This window comes from Sycon ciliatum, chromosome 10 (assembly GCF_964019385.1).
Source record: "Sycon ciliatum chromosome 10, ocSycCili1.1, whole genome shotgun sequence".
Lineage (NCBI taxonomy): Eukaryota > Metazoa > Porifera > Calcarea > Leucosolenida > Sycettidae > Sycon > Sycon ciliatum.
In genome coordinates, this window is record NC_088652.1 from 15,359,080 (window position 1) to 15,366,579 (window position 7,500).

Here is a 7,500-nt window from a genome sequence, read left to right on the forward strand (position 1 = left end):
CAGTATTCCATTGTTGGCCGCACGAGGCCTTTGTAGACTGCCGTGCGGCCGCTGGAGTCCAACAGGAGCGCAACCTCAGGAAGTGTAGGCGTTGGGCAGCCTTTGAGGCCACGTGAAGTCGAGACCCTAGGTCGGCAGAGCTCCCTAAACCACCAGCACTGCCACGATTCAGGTTGTGCGTGCTTCCCCTAGCTGCATCTCATGTTTGGCATTTTAATAAGTGGTCTTTGTAAACAAAACAAAAATAAAATTGTGGCCAGCTGTCTTTGATGGTACGGAACGGGACAGGCACGGGATAGCCCAAGGCATGCCGATGCAGACCTTGATGGTACGATACGTGACAGTTACGGGATGGCGCCAGGCATGCCGCATGCTAGCTGATACTGTCCTGTAGGCCCAGACAGATTCTGTTCCTGTCGCCTCGATATTTTGCGGTAAAATGTTGCGGCGAAATCTTCGATTTTTGCCGAGCCTGGCACACCAAACTCGATATTTTGCTCCATTTTGCTCCGGAAAAACATGTATTAAGCCTAATTCACATTCGACGCAACGCCGACGATACGGTAGGGGTTTAGTTGTGATCTGAAAGCTCTGAACTGATTTCTGGAAGTGTCCCATTTCAAAATGGAGGCCATATACATGTTGGAAGATCTGCTGAGACCAGGCGATTTCATGACGAAAGTCGACGTGAAAGTTGCGTACTTCATGATTCCCATTGCCGCAGACCAGCGAAAATTCCTGCGTTTTGCATGGCAGGGAAACATGTATCAGTTCAACTGTCTGCGGTTCGGACTACCGTCAGCCCCGTTGGGTTTTACCAAGACCTCAAGGGCGGTGGTAATTACACTTAGGTCGCTAGTACTGAGGGTGATCATTTATATCAACGATATCCTGATCGTGGCGGAGAACGAGACAAAAGCAAAAGACCACACGGCCGGTCTGATTTTCCTCCTGAAGAATCTAGGGTTCATTGTGAATTACCAGAAATCACAACTGAACCCCACCAAGGAGATATATTTTCTCGGCTTTACGGTGAACTCCGAGAATCTGACGATCAGATGGCCGGAAGACAAATAATAATTGAAGAAAACACACTCAGCAATTTCTGTATCTCGTCTGTTGGGCAAACTGAGCCAGCCTGCCCAGGCGATTCCACCAGCTCCTTTGTTTTATCGAAACCTTCAGGGCTGCTTGCAGAATGCCCTAGAGGAGGGATCTTAGAATTACGATCATCCTTGTCACTTGAGTAGCGAAGCTCTGGAGGAATTGGACAAGTGGATCAATCACCTGACAGACTGGAACGGTCGTCGTCTTCTCACACCGAAACCAGACCTGGTGATATAGAGACGGATACCTTCTCGTTGGACTGAAAAAGGTGTCAAGGTTATGCCAACCCACCTTGGAACCTGATAAGCAGAATAGTAGCACAGGTCTGCTCTCAGAAAGCTTGGATAGTGCTTGTTGCACTGGTATGGCCGAGCCAACGGTAGTATCCAGCCCTCCTGGACCTGCTGGCAGAGGAGCCCTTGTTGATGCCCAGCACTCCAGATCTGGTTCAGCCGACGCACAGCGTAAACAAACCGGAGATAGTCCATCGTCTACCCGCGTGGAATATCTCAGGAGAAAGTACACCAGTCAGAATGTTTCTGAGGAAGCTTCAGAACTCCTCCTTGCGTCATGGAGACAGAAACCTGCGAAGACGCATGACTCCCTATTCAAGAAATGGATGGGCTGGTATCGTGAACAGAACAATGATCCATTTTCAAGTGACGTGGCCACGATTGTCAACTTCCTGGTATCAATTTTTACAGGTCAGCAATTTCTTCCGTCCATGAAAAAATTGACGGGTCTGATATTGGTCAACACCCTGTGGTAACTCGAATACTGAAAGGAGTGTTTTATGAAGGAAAGGAGTGTTTCATGAACGAAAGGAGTGTTTCATGAACGAAAGGAGTGTTTCATGAAGGAAAGGAGTGTTTCATGAACGAAAGGAGTGTTTCATGAACGAAAGGAGTGTTTCATGAACGAAAGGAGTGTTTCATGAACGAAAGGAGTTTTCATGAACGAAAGGAGTGTTTCATGAACGAAAGGAGTGTTTCCTGAACGAAAGGAGTGTTTCATGAACGAAAGGAGTGTTTCATGAACGAAAGGAGTGTTTCATGAACGAAATGAGTGTTTCATGAACGAAAGGAGCGTTTCATGAACGAAAGGAGTGTTTCATGAACGAAAGGAGTGTTTCATGAGCGAAAGGAGTGTTTCATGAACAAAAGGAGTGTTTCATGAACGAAAGGAGTGTTTCATGAACGAAAGGAGTGTTTCATGAACGAAAGGAGTGTTTCATGAACGAAAGGAGTGTTACATGAACGAAATGAGTGTTTCATGAACGAAAGGAGTGTTTCATGAACGAAATGAGTGTTTCATGAACGAAAGGAGTGTTTCATGAACGAAATGAGTGTTTCATGAACGAAAGGAGTGTTTCATGAACGAAAGGAGTGTTTCATGAGCGAAAGGAGTGTTTCATGAAAGAGTGTTTCATGAACGAAAGGAGTGTTTCATGAACGAAAGGAGTTTTCATGAACGAAAGGAGTGTTTCATGAACGAAAGGAGTGTTTCATGAACGAAATGAGTGTTTCAGGAACGAAAGGAGTGTTTCATGAACGAAATGAGTGTTTCATGAACGAAAGGAGTGTTTCATGAACGAAAGGAGTGTTTCATGAACGAAAGGAGTGTTTCATGAACAAAAGGGAGTGTTTCATGAACGAAAGGAGTGTTTCATGAACGAAAGGAGTGTTTCATGAACGAAAGGAGTGTTTCATGAACGAAAGGAGTGTTTCATGAACGAAAGGAGTGTTTCATGAACGAAAGGAGTGTTTTATTAACGAAAGGAGTGTTTCATGAACGAAAGGAGTGTTTCATGAACGAAAGGAGTGTTTCATGAACGAAAGGAGTGTTTCATGAACAAAAGGAGTGTTTCATGAACGAAAGCAGTGTTTCATGAACGAAAGGAGTGTTTCATGAACGAAAGGAGTGCTTCATGAACGAAAGGAGTGTTTCATGAACGAAAGGAGTGTTTCACGAACGAAAGGGGTGTTTCATGAACGAATGGAGTCTTTCATGAACGAAAGGAGTGTTTCATGAACGAAAGGAGTGTTTCATGAACGAAAGGAGTGTTTCATGAAAAAGGAGTGTTTCATGAACGAAAGGAGTGTTTCATGAACGAAATGAGTGTTTCATGAACGAAAGGAGTGTTTCATGAACGAAATGAGTGTTTCATGAACGAAAGGAGTGTTTCATGAACGAAAGGAGTGTTTCATGAGCGAAAGGAGTGTTTCATGAAAGAGTGTTTCATGAACGAAAGGAGTGTTTCATGAACGAAAGGAGTTTTCATGAACGAAAGGAGTGTTTCATGAACGAAAGGAGTGTTTCATGAACGAAATGAGTGTTTCAGGAACGAAAGGAGTGTTTCATGAACGAAATGAGTGTTTCATGAACGAAAGGAGTGTTTCATGAACGAAAGGAGTGTTTCATGAACGAAAGGAGTGTTTCATGAACAAAAGGAGTGTTTCATGAACGAAAGGAGTGTTTCATGAACGAAAGGAGTGTTTCATGAACGAAAGGAGTGTTTCATGAACGAAAGGAGTGTTTCATGAACGAAAGGAGTGTTTCATGAACGAAAGGAGTGTTTTATTAACGAAAGGAGTGTTTCATGAACGAAAGGAGTGTTTCATGAACGAAAGGAGTGTTTCATGAACGAAAGGAGTGTTTCATGAACAAAAGGAGTGTTTCATGAACGAAAGCAGTGTTTCATGAACGAAAGGAGTGTTTCATGAACGAAAGGAGTGCTTCATGAACGAAAGGAGTGTTTCATGAACGAAAGGAGTGTTTCACGAACGAAAGGGGTGTTTCATGAACGAATGGAGTCTTTCATGAACGAAAGGAGTGTTTCATGAACGAAAGGAGTGTTTCATGAACGAAAGGAGTGTTTCATGAAAAAGGAGTGTTTCATGAACGAAAGGAGTGTTTCACGAACGAAAGGAGTGTCTCATGAACGAAAGGAGTGTTTAATGAACGAAAGGAGTGTTTCATGAACGAAAGGAGTGTTTCATGAACAAAAGGAGTGTTTCATGAACGACCGCCACAACCCAGGTAATGCTCCACCTGGGATGTTGGTAAGATGACATCTTTTCTAGTCTCTCTGGGAGATAATCAAGCCTTGTCCTTACAGGACATTACTCTCAGTGCGGAGTGCTTCTGCATCTGCAGCAGCGGATGCTGGTTAGGCCTTGGCGGATAATGCCGGCAGAAAAATTGGCAGAATTCGGTATTTGTTCTGGTAAGTTTCATGCATGTTTGGTATGTGGATAAAGAAATGGAGCAGAATTCGAGGAATTGCCCGCCATAAGGTTTGTATGGTTCTGCCAATTTCGGTGCAAAAAAAGCAGAATCTGCCACCTTTTCGAGCATTATCCGCCAAGGCCTAATGCTGGTATTACCACGAATGATATCTTGAAAGCAGCTGACCGGAGCAGCCAGTCGGTCTTTCAGAAGTTCTATTATAAAACCCCAGCCTGATGAGAAATATGCTCAGGCTGTTCTCTCGAAGCTGTCAACCACTGGCAGAGAGCTACAAAATCACATTGATATGGAGACAGAGCATTCTGAAGTATAATTACAGAATGGCTGAGACCACGCAGTGGTTGCCAGCTATTCTGGATTATTATGAAGAATGTGATGTCGAACATATCAATGTCCCAACCCTGACCCTCCCTGTGTTATATGCACATAATATGCTTGTTCCGAGGCTCGCTATTCAAAATGCCGAAGAACATAGAGGGAACAAGGGCTTTTATTAACGAAACCTGGTATTCCACGCATGCGTCGACACCAAGGATTCAAATATAATCGCAAAACTCATGAATTTTTGCTACAAAAAAGCTATCAAGAGTTAGGAAACTAGGCCAAACACGTTGATATGTTCAACATTCTTCATATAATCCAGAATAGCTGGCAACCACTGCGTGGTCTGAGCCATTCTGTAATTTTAGCTGAAACATCGAGCGAAAAATAAGAAAACAAGACGCATCATGTAACAAAGCTGGATTAGTATCCGTTGTGGCGCTACCTCTCGCACATGATGCAGGGACTATACCAACTGGCCAGGAATGACAACACACAAAAGACCTGCTACCTAGAAAATGGTTATTTATAATCATGACGTACAGCATTGGGTACCACGCTCCTGGGCTTTCGCCTTGTTGAGCACTCTCAATACGCTGCTCTAGTGCTGCTGCATCGCGCAATGCCCGCTATTTTTTGTAGTTTGAGCACTCTGGCGCTAGAGCGACGAGCTATGTCTGTGGTGCCTCCTTTGCGCCATGGCTGGTAGCTCGGCCCATTTAGCTCGTAGCTGTACTGATGAGGCCTTTATGGCCGAACCAGCTTGCTGTCTACAGCATTGGATAATCATGACGTATAATATATACGTCATTGGTGGATGCTTGACCATTGGGCCATGGGGTCATTCTCAATGAAGTACACGTATATATATATACATGTATATCTACGTCATCAGCGTTAAAAGGTTAGTAATAATAATAAAGTGCGTGTCCTACAGCTACACACGCCCACGCACAAGTGTAATGTCCCTAAGACTAGTATAGTATAGTATAAGTGTATAAGTATGGCTCTACTCTTTGTTTTGTCTCTCTTTGATGCGCAAGTGAGTGGTCTTGGCGATCTCAGCTCGTTTTCACCGTTTCGGCTAGGTATTGCCACTTGGGCAGAATCAGTGGCATGTTGTAGGCGGTAGGCAGCCCGTATGACTAAAAAATCGTCACTGTAGATCGACATGCATGCCCAGTCAGCTGGTGCGGCTTGTACGTGTAAGTAACAGCTATACATGTACTTGTACTTGTAGTCTCAATCTGAATGATTGTACAGTCATGTTTCCAGTTCACTCAATGCTGCATCTAGTTTATCGATTAAGAGTCAACCATTTTTATCAATCATTCGAAATAAATACTTGGTAGGCGCTAGGAAGACCTTTTCCGAGTGACATTCGGTTGAAGAAGCAGCAGCCATCAAGAAGGAGGGTAGCTTGTGTTTTAGATTTTAGTTCTTCCACCAGTGGCTCAGTGTTTGCAGTGAACCGGTTGAGGTTTGTAGCCTGCCGGATATTTCTAGAGACGTAACGGGTGAGGCTTTCACTGTAGATCGACGAGAATTTGCAACGTTACGGGTGAAGCCTTTGCAATTTATCGGCCATGGAATGCAGTGAGAACGCTCCTGAAAACTCGTCGAGTGGCGCAGGCAGGATGAAGAAACGCTATGGCGAATGTTCACGTCCCGACAATGGAGATGACGAACTGCCACGCTCGCCTTCCTCGCCAGCAGTGCCCGAATTGCTGGATGAAGAATGGGCACTGATATTCAGCAACTTGCCTGATGGATGGTATCACAGTCATCGCCTAGCAACCGTCTCTCAGCAACTCATGAGGGTCGCTGCTCGATGGAAATTTAGGGTGTGTGAGACCACGTCTTTTGATTTCCGCCAAGGATCTAGAGGAAGGATGAAAAAGAGATTCATGGAAATGGCACGCAAATGTGGACAGCACGTGAAAGAGTTGGTATTGGTGGGACAGTATTTCCAGCCGACATCAAGATCAAGAATCTCAGCACAGACTGTAGTTGACGGTTTGCAATTCATGCCAAACCTTGTGGTGCTTGACGTCAGTATGTGTTTCATGGGAAGAGATATGACAATACTGGAGGCATTACTTCAATTTGAACACCTGCAAGATGTTCGTGTAACACTTGCCGTGAGGCCACTTACCTTTCCCCACGACTACTCCTTTGAATTTACCGATTCGACGATGAATACTCTAGTAGCATTAGCAGTCAAGACGTCTCTGCGACTCACGTTCGTCGGATGGAACCGTCCGGGTGATGACGTGAAGGAGCTGCTGCAACGTATCAGAACAAATGCCGCGCATCTGCGAAGTCTTCAGGTGCACAATGACTTTGCTCTATACGCTACAGCTCTATGCGGTGTAACACCTGCTAACGTATGCGGATTGTCGGGAAACTGTGTAGACTGTTCATCGTTCGAGACGAATAAGTTCTCTCCAACCTCAGAAAGTTTGGCCTTTCTTCAATGTTTAGTTCTCAAGAATCTTCACATTGTGCCAGAACGGCTTCTTGAAATTCTGAGGAACAACGCGCAAATCACGCAGCTGAGTGTCGGTGTTACAGTAGACAAAGTGCAGTCGCCAGACGATATGTACAATGCTGAGTTCTTTGAGACGTTCTCTCGCCTAGAGAACAAATTCACGTTGCTGGACTTATCTGGTTGGAGAACATCAGCGCCGTGTGATGTGTTAGTGAAAATGGCTGCAGCGTTCAAGTCGCTGAGACATTTTGCATTCCTCTTCCGGTGGCATCAAGTTAACCGTGACTGGCGAGATCCGCAATATCCGAGAGATGGGAATGAGCATAGTGCTC